Source organism: Perognathus longimembris, chromosome 28 (assembly GCF_023159225.1).
Source record: "Perognathus longimembris pacificus isolate PPM17 chromosome 28, ASM2315922v1, whole genome shotgun sequence".
NCBI lineage: Eukaryota > Metazoa > Chordata > Mammalia > Rodentia > Heteromyidae > Perognathus > Perognathus longimembris.
Window position 1 is genome coordinate 44,491,003 of NC_063188.1, and position 15,825 is coordinate 44,506,827.

Genomic DNA, 15,825 nt, shown 5'->3' on the forward strand with positions numbered 1-15,825 from the left:
CCAAGGCCAAAACAGTCCCCAACAAATATAACTGCTATAAAATATAAACAACCATTATTTTCTGTGTGAAAATATATTACTTATCTGATGGAAAGAAATGAACTAGAAACCAGTTTTCATCAATTACCTTTTCTAACATTTGGCATATTACAGGAATTGGTGTATTTTATAGAAATGATCCAAAACATTCTTTATTTTAATTACCCATTGAAATTAGGGTTGGTCAAGATAATTAATTAAATAAGTCTTATGAGAAGTACTACATAATATCAATATCATCAAAGATTTTCTATTTCTCTTATAAAATATTAGGGCTTTTTAGAGGAGCTCTTTAGGAAAACATACTAAAAATATTCAAAGAGAGGTTTTCACGTCTATCACACAGCAAGATATAAATTAATGTGAATAAAGGTTACCTTTCCATTAAGGCAAACTCTTGGTTATTCAGTTGTCATGTATATATGCAAAGACAGAATCTTACTTTGAAGTCTTCATGAAAATCACACTGCATTAGAATTTCATAAATATCTACCTTACTATTTGACAGTTCAGGATAAAAAAATGGAAAACACTTGTTCAAATTTCTTGATTAACGTATGTTATGCTGCCTTCCATTACCTATTAAAGCTGTTGTTCATCAAAGCTTTGGAAGGACATGAAAGGGACTAAGTAAAACCAAACAAAAACAGAATTTTAAAAAAGGGAAATGAACATAAACTTCTGATACATCAACAAGATTTTATTTTATTTTTTTATTTTTATTTTCAGATGTACAGAGGGGTTACAGTTTCATACATTAGGCATTGGATACATTTCTTGTACTGTTTGTTACCTCCTCCCTTTTATTTTTATTTATTTTATTTTATTTTATTTTTTTTCAAATTTTTATTATCAAACTGATGTACAGAGAGGTTACAGTTTCATACGTTAGGCATTGGATACATTTCTTGTACTGTTTGTTACCTTGTCCCTCATAACAAGATTTTTTTATAATCTTTGAACCCAGTTTCTCTCAATTCTATTACGTTCTTTCAAGGACTGGTTTCAACTTTTGACTGGTTTCTTTTCTTTTCTTTCTTTTTTTTCTTGCCAGTCCTGGGCCTTGAACTTAGGGTCTGAGCACTGTCCCTGGATTATTTTTGCTCAAGGATAGCACTCTGCCACTTGAGCCACAGTGCCACTTCTGACGGTTTTCTATATATGTGATGCTGGGGAATCGAACCTAGGGCTTCATGTAAGTACTCTTGCCACTAGGCCATATTCCCAGCCTGGACTAGAATTTGTTGTGGAGAAAGTAAATACATTCCATATAGGTATAATCACTGTGAAAAGCTTTGAAGGGAACCGTGTTGTTGCCACTTCAGTCTGTTACATTACATATGCTATTGTATTTATACAAGAGTGGTTATCCTTTTCTTTTTTCTTTTCTTTCTTTCCTTCCTTCTTTTTTGTTTCTTTTTTCTTTCTCCTCTCTCTTTATTTTTTCTTTCTCCTTTCTCTTTCTTTTTTCTTTCTCCTCTCTCTGTCTCTGTCTCTGCCTCTCTCTCTCTGTTTCTCTCTGTGTCTGTCTCTCTCTCTCCCCTCTCTCTTTCTTTCTCTCTTTTCTTTTTATTTTCAGAGACTACCTCTTATAGCAAATATGTGACCAAATCCTGGGTAAGAAAGCTTTTAGATAATCTAGAATGGAACGTTCAGAAAAAATATTTACTTCTGAGATAGAAATAAGGGACAATTTCTTTTGCTTTGCATGCATGAAGTCTGGGGTTTTATCTTTTATAGTTGTTCTTTTTTCAGATCTGAGTACCAAACTCAGGGCCTTGCTGCTCGCCAGGCAGGCGCTCTTCTGCTGAGCCAAATCCCCAGCCCCAAGCCTGGGGTTTGATTCCTCAGTACCACATAAACAGAAAAAGTCGAAAGTATCACCATGGCTCAAGTAGTGGCCCTCAGTTCTAGCCCCAGGGCTGGCAAAAAATGTCAACAAATAAGAGACATTTTAATATTAAGCTATGACTGTTCCTTCCTTTCTTGGTTGCAGATGTTTTAAATTGCAGAGCATCAAACCTAACAGCAGAGAAAACAGACCATAACTCCGATATTATCAAGCTGTAAATTAACAACAAGTTGCCAAACCCATACTGTTATTTCTGTCAAAGAATTAAAAATAACACATATTTAGAGGATACTTTGTTATATGTAGGTGAAAGGAACCTGATTCAAATAGCAATGGTTGATTAGATAAGACCAAATTAAAAAACTGAGTCTGGTCAGATAACAGATTAAAAAAACATAGAGTTTTGCCACTGCCTAACAATTTTTGGTAAGGGAAACATTCATTTCTATTCTTTTTAGTATTTGGAGGTAGGGTAGGAGAATAGAGTTGCTTCTTGACTTAAAGTAGAATTATATCCTGAGTGTTTAAGACTTTAACTTTCCTAAAGTTATAGCTTAACAATACAGTATGCCATAGTGTATCAGTTGTTTATTGTTCTGATTTTGTGTCAGACTGCGAATTATGCCTTGTATTATACTGCATACTGTTAGCCTGAGGAAAGATTAAATTTCAGAATTCAAATTATGATTTCTACTGAATGCACATTATTTTCACACAATTGTAAAGTTAAACAAATGTAAATTGAATCATTGTAAGTCAGGGACCATCTGTACCTAATTTCACATTCCCTAAAATACTAAGATCCAATCAAAGCCTATGGAACATTTTCCTCCCTCAAAATTTATCACTATATTAATAAGGATGTGTTATAATAACTAGCATTAAAATAAAAAGAATTATAAACTTCATACTTCATTTAAATATTTTTTTAATTTTAAGAGATTTTTTTTCTTTATTGTCAAAGTGAAGTACAGAGGGATTACAGTTTCAGAGCACCACCAGGAGGGACGTTCTGTTCACCAGGGATGGAGCCAGGGGCTTGGGGGTGGCCAGCAGGTATGGGACTTGGGTGCTGGGTTTGCATGAGTCTGTGGCTGGTAGCCTCTGGTCCCCTGAGTTCAAAGGCATGGGCCCAGTGCCAGGCGTGGCTCTAGTCTCCCTCTGTCCTGGTGTCTGAGCTGCGCCTGGCCCCCAGGTCCCAAGCTGGATGGTGCGGGGCATGGCTGTATCATGGCGGTTATGGCTCTGTTGTGGGGGCCGGGCTGGTGGGGGGGGGCTGGAGCTGTGCTGGCAGGCGGCTCCTTGGCTTGTGCCTGGGTGGTGGTCACCGCTGCTGAGGTCACTGGAGCCACAGAGGGGGTGGGGGTACTGGGCTCCGAGGTGGCATCTGGGGGGCGTGTGGGATCCTCTCTGCCGTGGTTAGCACTAGCTGGAGGGTCACCACCAAAATAGAGGGACCTTGTGCTTGGGCACCCATGGGGAGAGCAGGACGCAGGACACACAGTAGAGTGAGCAGATGTGGGCACAGCAGGGCCTGGGGGGCCGGGGGCACCGTGCATATGAGTGATGGATGCACGAGTCTAAGGTGCTGTTGGCACATTGGCGGGTGTACATGGCACTTGTGCATGACGTGTGCTGAGAGAGGGCAGCCCTGTGGCAGTCTCAGATGGAGCCTGCCGTGAAGATGTGGGGCCAGGGGCCATCGAGAGTGGCAGTGTGGGGCTGGGAGCATTGGAAACCACAGCACCAGCCGTCCTTCCGGTGGCCTCTGGAACACTGGCATTTGTCCTGTTGGCTGTCCCTAAGAGGATGTAAGTGAAGTTGAGTCTGGCTGGCAAAGTCCGGCTGCTCACAGTGACAAGAGAAGGAGTCACAGCGGTTGTCTCATCAGACGCCTCAACCCTTGGAATTGGGTCCACAGATGTGTTTCTCTTGACCAGTGTACGCCATGTTCTGTCAGGGACTAAGTGTCCAGAGATAGCTAGCTACTTAGCACATGCAGAAAGGTAAGGTCTTCTCCTGCCTGGAGAGCTGTGGGCGTGGCTCTGTGGGCATGGCTCCATGTGCTTTCCAGATAGGCTCTGACTTTGCAGGAGAGCAGCTTGGCAGGGCACTGCCAGGCCATGGCATTTTTCGTTGGCATGCAGACAAAGGCAGACACTAGATTTAGCAAGTCAGTTTCAAAGAAGCAACTGGAAATTCAGAGGAGGCCAGGAGTACAGGCACGGGGGCCCGGCCCTCAACCGTTGGCCAGCAGGGGAGTGCCCTTGGGTGGTGCCGGGACGTGGCCTGCACCATGACATGACAGGCAGCAAAGCCACCACAGCACCAAACTGTGGCCCGGCACTGGCCCCGCCCGGGCCTCCACTGAAGTCCCAATTGTTTTTTTAAGTATCACTATTGCAATGGTTAGTCATTTTATCCTTTGTCTCTCGATTTTGGTATTCCTTTTCCCTTCCCTATTTCCCCCACACATATATACAGTATTGGGGAACTAACACTATAAGAAGGAGTAGGAGAAATGTTTGGGCTCCTCTTTACAGGACAAAACTTCCTTAATAAAGGCCTAGAAACACAACAAATCAAAGAAAGGTTTGACAAATGGCACTGCATCAAACTACAGAGCTTCTGCAGGGCAAAGGACATAACTTCCAAGATAAATAGAAAGCCCACAGATTTGGAGAAGATCCTTACCTGCCATACAATGGACAAAGGCCTCATATATAAAATATACACAGAACTCAAACAATTAAATTCCTCCAAAACAAATCCTCAAAGAACCAATGCCCCCCTCAACAAATGGGCCAAAGACCTAACAAGAGACTTCTCCGAAGAAGAAATGAGAATGATGGAGAGACACGTGAAGAAGTGTGTGGGGAATGCCCCAGCGGAGCTAGTGGCTGTCAGAATAGAGTCATATATTCCCAGGAAATTTCCTGCCACTCTGCTGCAAACAGTACAGCCACATGCTCTTGTGCAAACCCATGGGCACTAAGGCATGAGTTGACTCCACCATAAGCCCGCACCTCCTGGAATGTCCCTACCTGGAAGAGTCCCTAAGTAAAGACGTCTGTTATCTATTGCTCATTGGTTACATCAAAAAATGGGTGATTCACTTATATAGGCTTTGGAAACTGTGCAATAAACTAGATCTGCTCCTCCTGTCTGGTCTCCAGAGTCCATGTGGCCCAGGTCTCCTTCCTGGGCTCCATCCCCACTTCTCCCCCCAAGCAGCTGGCAGGCAACAGAAGTGCTCTACATTACTGGCCATAAAAGAAATGCAAATCAAAACAACACTGGGATTCCATTTCACCCCAATAAGAATGTTCATTATCAGGAAAACTAACAATAACAAATGCTGGAAGGGATATGGCCAAAAGGGAACCCTACTACATTGTTGGTGGAAATGCAAACTTGTTCAACCATTCTGGCAAACAGTGTGGAGATTCCCCAGAAGGCTAAACATAGAGCTCCGCTAGGACCCGGCAGCCCCACTTTTGGGCATCTGTGCAAACGATTACAAGTAAGACCACACTAAAGCGACTAGCACAACTATGTTCATCAGAGCACAATTTGTCCAGATGTCCCTCAGTAGATGAGTGGATCAAGAAAACGTGGTATATATACACAATGATATTCTATGCCTAAATCAGAAAGAATGATATAGCCCCATTCATAAGGAAATGGAAGGACTTGGAAAAAATCATACTAAGTGAAGTAAGCCATACCCAAAGAAACATGAAATCTATGGTTTCCCTCATAGCGAATAATTAATACATTTCTAGGATAGACATAGCAGAAGGTCACAATAGCTCAATAGCTATGCCCATATGAACACACAAGATAATGCTAGGTGAAATGAACTCCATGTTATGGAAACAAGATATATATCATTGTTGTAGATAATTTCGACATGCCATGTGAAATGGTACCTTTTTTTTTCTTCTCATATTCCCTTCTGATTCTACTCCTGCTATTACTATGCCTGATCTAAGGATTCTTTTTTTGAACCCAAAGAAAATAGGGAAGACCAAAAAAGAGGAAACCAGAGGAATCAATTTTGATACCATAATGACAGAAAACACTACACATAGCATAATTTCTAGTCATATAAACAAAGCTTCACATTACAGTCCTAACTAATTCCTTTACTTTCACTAAAAACAAATATCCTTCCCACAAAAACTCCTAAGACATGCTTTAAAAAAAGCAAAAAACACAGTCTGAAGAAAAAAGAAGTAAGACACACATCAGACCAGAGTAAAATATGGCAGACATTTCTAGTTATCACATGGAGAATTTTACATAACTATGGTTTCACTTAACATAATGCCCTCTAGTCTCAGGTCTATTGCTAAGTGAAAAAAAAAACAAAAAATACAAATACTGCACGATCTCAGTTGTATGAGGAATCTAAAAAGTCACTCATAAAAGCAGAGAAGAGAATGGTATTTGTCATGGTCTCAGAGGTAGGGAAATTGAAAGCTATTAGTCAAAGTGTACTAGGACTCAGTTATACAGGGTGAATAAGCCCTGAAGATATGATTTATAGCATAGTGATGGTAGTTGATACAGTTCATAGTACTGTATTCACATTTTCTGAGAGAATAGATCTTAACTATTCTCATCATAAAAATATGACTAATAATTATGTGAGGTGAGAAGCATGTTAATTACCTTAATGGTAGTAATCATTCCCACAACACACATGTAAGAAAATATATTACCTTAAGTATATGCTTGCATGATCTGTCAATTATACATCAATAAATTTAAATATTTTAAATAAAATAGCTAGTTATGTTATGTTAACAGTTATGTTAACAGTTTTAAAGAAAGAAATGAATTGCATGTATGTACATGTGGATAGTGTAAGCAGGGAGATGAAAAGTATAAGGTAAAAAGAAACTATAAATATAACTGGTGGATGAAATGAACAATCAGCAAAGTATAGTGGCGTGTGCTTGCTTGTATTCTCAGCATCTAGGGGCTGTCAAAACTATAAAAATGATAGGTTTTGCTTTCAATCACAGTTCTCCCTTTTTTCCTGCCTGTCTGGAATTTGCAAAAACTTTCTATTTTTATTACACGAATGTGTTTATGTATGTGTATGTATATGTATAATAAAAATAATAAAATTTTACACAATATATAATTACATTAATATATTATATTATTCATATATTGCAGATAAATATAGCATATATAATTTTATGTGTATCATATATAATACATATATAACATACTAGAGTTTGTAATCAGGCCCTCAGGTTTACTACATAGGTAGGTAACCATTGGAACCACACCCTCAGTACTTTTTTTCCTTTACCTATTTTTCACATAGTCTTGAGAGATTTTACTTCTTTTACCTATGTCTTTCAGGAGCTGGGATTATAGATTATACCATCACATCCAGTTTATTGTTGAAATGAGGTCTAGCTAACTTTTTGTTCACACTGGCCTTGAACCACAATATCCTTATCCCTCTTCTTTCCAGGTAATTAGAAACTAGAACTACAAGAATAAGAAATCATATCCGATCATTGATCATAAAATATTTTTAAAGTAACAGTTTTGACACTTGTACGTTGAGATTAAAGTTTGTAAACGGTGTGGCCTGGGTGTCTAAGTCAAAGTTCTTAAGACAGCTTCTTTGTCTATAAAAATAATCCTTGCACACAGTAATATTTTAAATTAATGGATTAATTAAAAGATAGTTTCCCAAACCACAGGCTATTATTCACATCTTTTGTGAGTGAGTACTGAGGTTTGAACTCAGAGCTTTCCACTTGTTTTGCTTTACTACTTTAGCCACACCTCCCAACTGAAGATTTGAGGACTTTTCTGCCTGGGGTTACTTTGAACCACAATGCTCTGAATCTCAGCTTCCTGATTAGCTAGGATTAGAAACATGATCCACACAGTCTTCAGCTCTGAAAAGTGCATGAACAACACTAATACTTGGAAACAAATAAAAAACTAAACTCAAAAGAACTCAGCGATCCATTCTCTTCCAACTCAGACATACAGAGAGAAAGAGACAGACAGAGAGAGAAAGGGAGGAGAGAGAAGAGTGAAAGCATATTACATATTGCTTATTATTTCAGCTTAGTTATCATTTTGTTATACAGTAGTAACAATATCTCCAAAAGGTAAATATTGACATTGAATTTCATTTTTAAACCAAAGTGAGCCTAAAGGAGCTGATTTTTTAAAAATATAGTTCATGGGAAATTAACCATACAGTTCTTACTGTTTGTAAGTTAGTAAATTCTTTGTACATGATAATTAAGTTATTTTCAATGGATTGGGCTACCAAAATATTCTGCATTAATAAGCATTTCAGAATTTTACTCTTGATTTTTTCATCAGTACTAAAAGCGTAAACACATGTGATCATCACCTGCATAGCTAATATTTAATTAGTTACTTTATAGGTGAATAGGCTTTGTCATATGTCGGAAAACATCAATTTTTAAATTTTTGACTTGGAAATAAAATCTACTTGTTTAGTATTATGAGATATTAGCAGATAGAAAATAAAATATTGAGAAAATATAGAGGTTTAAGACTGATGAATTTGTTGGTCTTTAAACTAATAATATATTTTCATGCCAATTGAAGTTGCTAAGAAGCAGTAGCAGAAGAGCAAATTCCCGAAAGAACTTAATTGTAAACTATTTCTTAATAAAAAATAGTGTAAAGATAATACTTTTGTTATTAAAATATATATTCTAATCTTCTTAGATATTCTTTCACCCCGTTACATAATTTGTTTTAAGAAAAAACTCTAAGCAATCATACCATTATATAATTTGCTGTGCATCTGTATTGATATAATTTATTTATTTTTAATTACTTACTCTTATTATCAAAAATACAGAATATAAGACCAATATTGCAATATTATTTTAGTAGGTTTTTTGTAAGTTAAAACAAACTGGCTAAATATAATTTTCAAATGGATGGTTCTAAGATTTCTGCTTTCAAATCATTAATGCTGAGAATTGTTGAAAACTGTTGAGGTTAGATTGATAAAATTTACTATATCTTTACTTGTGTGGGTACTTTTCTATAGCATTGTTACTGTGAATTAAACTCAGATCTTAACAATGTAGTTCATCACAAACATCAACCAAATGAAAGTGTAGTTTTTTTCTTACCATATAGATCACAGGAAATGGGCTAATATTTAAATGACATCCTGAATTATGGCTTGCTATATGAAATGCATCCTTATACATACATCAAATATAAATAAAAATTAAATTAGTATAAGATATATATATATACCCTATAATATACCCTATAAGTCTATTTACAAATAAATATGGTGAGCAGGAAACACAAATTTATTTCTACTGCTTCCTAAAGCCTTCCTACAATGCTTATAGTGGATTTCTAAGTCATACATGTAAAGTCAAAGAGAATATAAAGCAAAACAGTAAGAAAAATTGGAAGCTGAAAATCAATAAGAAGATGTTACGGGATCTGGGGTGTGAAGTTCCACATCCCCTCAAGTGTCCATCACTCAGAGACTGTGTCAAGCAAAAAGATGGGCTTATTGGGGAAGCAAACTGCCGGGCTGGGGACTTAGCACTGACTCAAGAGCTGAAACTACACCCTGAGAAGTGGGCTGACTGGCCAGGGACACAGCGCAGACTCAGAAGCTGCCACCATGCCCTCGAGCATTCCTCAAATTGGGGTTTATAAAGGTAAAAGCCTAGCACAGATCTAGGGGCATGATGCAGGGGTACAGCAAACAACAAGTGAAGCAAGCGTGGAACAGATGTAAGAGGTTGACACAGGGGGTAGAGTGCACAACAAAGCAAGCATGTCACAGATGTAGGAAATTGACACAGGGTATAGCAAATAACAAGTTAAGCAAGCCATTTACAGAAGCAGAATTTTGGGGTCAGTTTGACCTAATAATCAAGATGGAGTCTGCTCTATTCCCCCCAATATTTCCTAACATGTTTCCCTAATCGAGATAGAGTCAGCTCTACAACAGTAGACATCTGGAAAACATTTCTGAAAAAGTTTTCTTCTCAAAGCTTATGTTATAATGATAGTGGGCTTCTAAGTCATACATTTAAAGTCAAGGAGAATATAAAACAAAACAGTAAGAAAAATTGGAAGCAGAAAAATCAATGAGCAGAAATCTGGAGAAGATTTCTGAAAAACAGATTTCTTAAAGCTTATAAATTCCTATAACAATTACCTCTGGAGTGGGTGGATTTAACCTAAAAATGAAGCTCTAGATTAAAAGTACAAAAAATAAAAATATGATTCAGATGCTGGTGGCTCACACTTATAATCTACCTATTCAGAAAGCTGAGATCTCAGGGTCAAGCTTTGAAGGCAGCCTAGGCAGATTAATCTTCTGGATTTATTGTCAATTAACTAGCAAAACTCACAAGTGGGAGCATGGGTCAAGTGGGCTCCAGCTGTGAGCAAAAATCTAAATAAAATTGTGAGGCTCTGAGTTCAAGCACTGATAACAGCAAACTCACACAAATATAATAAAATAAAATGCCCATCCCTATTTCCCATGAGAGGAAATGTTTTCTTCCTATGTCTGGCTGAATACTGAAGTTTTATTCTTTAGAAAAGATGAAATAGAAGGTTGCTGAACTGAAATAAACCTTGTATCGTTACACTGGTATCATCTTGAATACAAATGCATGGAGCTATATATTAACTGAATGTTAATACTCTTATCTCCCCTGTCTGAGTGAAAGCATCCAGGACACAAAAAGTCAGAAGTTACAAGAAACTACATTTTTATACTTATTTAACACCCCAATACAAGACTAGTATAGAAACAAGTTTTCATGTAGAAGTCATCCAAAAGGGAACACCCTATGCTGAAAAATACAGTATAAAATTTGTGTACCAAACTTGTGGTTAGCATATCACTGCTTCACTCTTAGACACAAGCATGTCATTAGCAGTAATAGGAATTTCAGAAAAACAAATTGAAGAGTGAAACCACAACAAGCAAATAGAAAATAAAACACAACCAAGTTTGTTGAAAAAGTTCATGGATAGAAAGAAAATGCATGCATGTGCATACACACACAAACACACAAAATAATACAATAGATAAAACTTCAAAAAATTGAAAAGCAGTACTTGAGATTAAAATTATAAGAAATTAAAGCAAACAACTGAATAATAACAGCTATAACCTTCAAGTGATTGAGAGTAAACAAATTCATGGAAAATAGAAAATAAGGCGATTAAGGATTAGTTCAAAATCCAGAGAGAAAAAGAGATAAAGAAAAATGCATGTTTTCATATAATTTGATCGGTTCCACAATATATGCCTTCTAGTTACCAGGATTCATCAACCCAGCCCAATGTTTGAAAATAAAAATCATACAATTATACTCAGATTTACCAATAGCTGATTTCAGGCTAGCCACTCACCTTTCTAAACACCTTCTATATACTAATTCATTTTAATATTCACAACATCCCCAAGAGATAGTATCATTCTTATCCTCATTTTAAAAATTGATCTTATCTTACATATGAGAAGTTTACAAGTGCTAAGTAGCTATGCCACAATTACAGAAACTGTCATTTGATTCCACTGACTCAACTAATACCTTGAAATTTTATTACCTAAATATAAAAATAACATTGTACAAGCATTCAAAATTGGTGAACATGTATACAAAAATTAAAAAAAATGTAATCAGAAGATGGCTGGACTTATCAATATCAAAATCAGAACCTAGAGAACACCTCAAGGGTGTTCTCAAAATACTGAAAATAAATATTTTCCAATCTAGAATCCTAAATGTAAACGAGACACCACATATGAGGATGCATTAACTGCAGACATGAATTGTCCTTGAATATGAACTTTCCAAGCATTATTTCCAAAAAAATCTAATAACATAACGGTTATATCAAGAAACAGATATACACAGTGGAATTCTATGCTTCTATCAGAAGGAATGGCATTGCCTCATTCGTAAGGAAATGGAAAAACTTGGAAAAAATGCTAAGTGAACTGATCCAGACCCAAAGAAACATAGACTCTGGTTTCTCTCATTGGTAATAATTAGTATATGTCTATATAGTCCTAGCAGATGATCTCAATAGCTCGATAGCTATGTACATATGATCACATAAGAAGACGCTAAATGAAATTAACTCCAAGATATGGACACAGTGGTTTATCAGTGCTGTTATTTTTAACGTGCTATGTGAAATTATTTCTTTTTTCTTTATTTATCTTCCCTATGGTTTATCCCCTGTTGTCACTCTATTCTATTTTGGTACCCAGGGTATTGTACATATGTTTGAATTAGAGAAGGGGAAGGGAATATAAAAATGGCAGACACAGGGTAAAAGGTGAACCAATACAACAGAAATACTTACAAGACAGTATGTTGTAAACTATAGAAATTGGAGGCAAAGGGAGCTGGGGAAGAGGGAAATTGGGAGAAAAATGAGGGAGAAGGTAACAAGTTTGACAAGAAATGTACTCACTACCTTACATGTGTAACTGTAACCACTCTGTACATCACCTTGTCAATAAAAATTTTTTTAAAAAGAAACAGAAGACAAAACATGCTAGAAAAAAATGGTAAAAGAAAACCCAAGCTGAGGGTAAGGGGAGATTAAGGAACTATAACAGACTTAGCCATTCCAGAAAATAACAGACTAGATACCTTCAGAAAGGCCTTAAGAGAAATAATTCGGAAACTAATGAATCTGAATGCACTAAAAGAAAAATTACAAAACCAGAGAGGGCATCCATGTTTGAGCCAGTAATAATAGCATAGGAGCCATTAAGTAAATAACTTAAACCATAATGGTTAACTCCAAAAATAATATTAAAATTGGGCATGAAATTATATGTAATCATCATATAGAATATGACTTATATGTACCTAGAGTTCATGGTGATATCATGCACTAATATTAATCAAATTTTCTTAAAATTATAATGATAAAGATAGTAATAGAATCTCAATATTTGTTTTGGGAAGAATAATGGAGAAGACAATTAAGGTTCCACCTTTTTTTAATGGAAAATCTATAGTCTTTAAAGCTGAAAAGTGAATAAGTATTAAGTACATTGTGCTTTGGTATTTATTTACATGTTAAAACCCAGATGCCCCTCCATAGATGAATGGATCAGGAAAATGTGGTACATATACACAATGGAATTTTATGCCTCTATCAGAAAGAATGACATTGTTCCATTTGTACGGAAATGGAAGGACTTGGAAAAAGTTATACTAAGTGAAGTGAGCCAGACCCAAAGAAACATGGACTCTATGGCCTCCCTTATTGGGAATAATTAGTACAGGTTTAGGCAAGCCATAGCAGAGCATCACAAGGCCCAATAGCTATACCCTTATGAGCACATAAGATGATGCTAAGTGAAATGAACTCCATGTTATGGAAACAATTGATATATCACAGTTGTAACTACTTTCAACGTCCTATGTGTATGTGTAGTTTCTATTATTGATGATGTTCTTGTATCACCTTCCTATGGTTGTACCTACACTATCTCTGTAATCTTATCTGAGTATATTGGAAACCGTGTTTACTGGTATTGGAAGTAGGAAATTCAAAGGGAATACCAAATTTGAGAGACACAGGGCAAAAAAAGAGAAATAACTACAAAAGCAATACTTGCAAAACTGTTGGGTGTAAGTGAACTGAACACCTGGGGGGGGGAGGGAAAGGGGAGGAGGGAGGGGGGCATGAGGGACAAGGTAACAAACAGTACAAGAAATGTATCCAATGCCCAACGTATAAAACTGTAACCTCTCTGTACATCAGTTTGATAATAAAAATTTGAGAAAAAAAAAGTAAATGTACTTATTACCTGACTTGTGTAAATGTAACCCCTCTGTATATCACCTCTATAATAACAATAAAGTAAATTAAAAAAAAAGTATCAACCAAACAGTTGAAAGTAGAATGTGTTTGGAGAACACAGTGTTGGAGATCTGCTTTCAAAAACCAATTTTTAAACTGATTAGCAGCCTAAACCACAGACTTGATCTAAATTATTAAAAAGTTATAAATAAAAAGTGCATGCATGCATTTATTTTTGTAAGACAACACAACATCTACAAATTCACTTAATTATTGCAATTGTTTAGCATCAATTACCCTGTAACTCTTGTCAACAATATGCACAAAAATGTGCAACAAATGGTTACAATGAAATATGCATTACCAAAGACTTATTTATGTGGAAACTGTGAAAGTTCAAACCACTATGTTTTTCTGAACTTCTGAGTTCTTAGCCCAATGTACAGAATCCATTGTGGAGTAGGATGAAAAGCAGTTGAAAACAGTTTTGAATCAGTGGTACAAGCACTGAGTTTCTAATCGTGACTTGTTTGATAAAGGGGCTGAAGTAAGTAAAAAGTTAGAAAACACCATTTTTAAAAATGTTGTATTATTTTTAAATCAAACTAAATGGTTTTGAAGTTCTCCCTTTAAGTTGTTGACCTGAAAATCTGAAATATTGTATTTTAATAAATCATCTCGTTTTTATTTTCTGTGCTCATTTCTCTTCCTTTGCTAGCACAAACTCCCTCCTACCACCATCTGTTAAGTGATTTAGTTGAAAGGAGTTTAAAAAATAATTTTGTGCAAAATGCCATTTCCTTCAAAAATCTTCAATAGTCATTATTGGGCTTGCAGAGATCAGAAAACATTTTGAGAACTTTCAGGTTCCTAGGCCAACACTTTGAAAAAGATTAAGGCTTTCTCATAAAACCGAAAATGCCATGCCATCAAAACAAAGAGTGTTTGTGTATGGCATATTAATCCCCATTGTGGTTTAGCTAACAGTATGTGAAGACTGTTTTCAGTTGTCACTTATACTTCCAGCATAACCAGAATTTGAGACTTTCAAAGATGACTAATTCTTATAAGATGTGAAGAAGCTTATTTACCAGTTTCAAGATATTTTGTGTAGGCTTTATGTGCAGAAATAATAATGTGCTTGAAGGCTAACTCTAAAAGAAGAAATGAGGTGCCATTGGGAGAGTGATCTCCACATTAATCTGACATTGAAGAAGAAGAAAAACCATGGGATAGGGTAATTTGAGAATCAGAAATCAAGAGAGAGTGGAATAAGGCTGAGTGAAATGGTGAGGAACTATGAGTGAATAGAACAGAAAAATGTTAATGATTTATCTTGTATGCCCTAACCTTTAGAAAGAAAGCAAACCTAAGGTGAACAGACTGAAGGGGAGGTGTGATGATGTTTGAAGGTGGTAAAATAACTCCTTGATAAAGCAGGAACTGACAATAGATGCTACAGTTCAAAGTTTTGTCTATGTAGCCCCAATCCATCTTTCAAAATAAAGATCTCTATTTTAATGTCCATGAGCTTTCTTTCAAAAAAGCTTAGTGTATGTGTCATATTGGATGCACTTTTATTCTTTCTGTCTATATATAAATTACTATTCAAATATGACATTGTGAATCACAGCTGATTGAAACAGATGAAGAAAGATAACTGGAAAACCCTACTCTTGGAAATGCTTGGGAATATTTTGAACATACTTGTTAATTTTGTTTAATGAAGAGATATTTGTTAAACACCTACTGTGTGTCAGTGCCTAACACTTCTTGAGGTTTACAGTCACAGTTCCCACGTGCATAAAATCTATTAACTTACTGGACTTTTGTAATATGTCCACATCTTTTCCTTTAAGGCACATTGGACACCTGAAGTTCTGTGTGTGTGGACCATGGCAGAGGGACAAACAAGATATAATTTTGGCACTGGTTTTATACGAGGCCACAAAGTAAAGGACATGCACTTTCTAAATCCTTGCTTCAGCTTTATTTCTGAATCCTTATGGTCTTCTAGCTCAATGAATCTTTTTTTTTTAATTTTTTTATTATTAATTAAGCAAAAAAATTTATTTACAAGG